The following is a 1,152-nucleotide window of genomic DNA, read 5'->3' as shown; positions in this document are numbered from 1 at the left end:
GGTGGCCGGGTCATGACCGTCGTCCATACTTCCGGTGTGCATCACCTACCTATCGTCTTCTGTGGATGTTCTGGTGCAGCAGCCGAGGACATACAGTTGTTCCGGGTTGGGTTGTACCCATCCACCTACAAGTCTTGCCAGACCGTATTTACCTTCCAACTCCTCGATGACTACCTGCTGGAAAACCTGGAATGTAAAACATCGGCCACCCACTACTACTCCAAATTGAGAAGGATCACCAACTTTGCATTTCCTAATTCCATTCCGGTATGTTGTTCAAGTACCTCGTATACTCCCATCTCAAAACGTTTGACAGAACCGGTATCACGAGTTAATAAGGGTTGGTAGACAATACCATAATCTTACCGAACTGGCTACTTTTGGATTTGGACACAAAGGTAAGGCTCCGACGCCGGGGGAGATGGGTTTTTTTTGCCCTACCTGCCCACAACCGGGAGTCAACCTTCCTGATGACTGGAACAAAAACCCCAATGATCCTACTAACTGGAAGTATACCAGAGGATTTGTAGCCGATGGCAATTTCACAGCAGCCCACCAAAAACAGGCACGGCCCAAAGACGATGTTTGGCTTAAAAATGGGGATAGTTTCATGACGCAAAGAGGACCTTATTTGAGCCACCTTCGGGAGGCGATTGAAGATAATGATGTAAGTTTTTATCCTTCGAGCGACTCGGCCGGTGTCTGAATCTTTCAGCCGAGGACATGTCATGAGCACAATGCTATCAACAACAAGAATGTATTTCACCGAGGTTTTGACGCTACTGGAATTGGAGCCATTGCTTGCCTTCGACATGGCACCTTTTGTCCGGGTTCGGTGGTAGATTTTCAAAAGGGAGAACGGTATGCAAGTTATCCTCGGGTTGAATCGTTGATTTACCAGACAGGCAAATGAACATGGACTATGCCTTGTGCCAGGCTCTGAAGAATACCATGACCGGTGAAGAAAAAAGGGTTATTTTTGTCTATGACATCAACTGCCAGTATATGGTGAATTTGATGGCTCGGATAAAACGTGGTGCGAAACACCTCTGGATCAGACCAGACTTGTTATTGGTAGCCGGGATCGGCTTATTCCATGTCCATGGCCATCAAGAAATATGCTTTCCACGATTTGCCCCAACATTCATCCCC

Source organism: Laccaria bicolor, genomic scaffold (genome assembly GCF_000143565.1).
Source record: "Laccaria bicolor S238N-H82 LACBIscaffold_484 genomic scaffold, whole genome shotgun sequence".
Taxonomy (NCBI): Eukaryota; Fungi; Basidiomycota; class Agaricomycetes; order Agaricales; family Hydnangiaceae; genus Laccaria; species Laccaria bicolor.
This window is presented reverse-complemented; position numbering follows the sequence as displayed.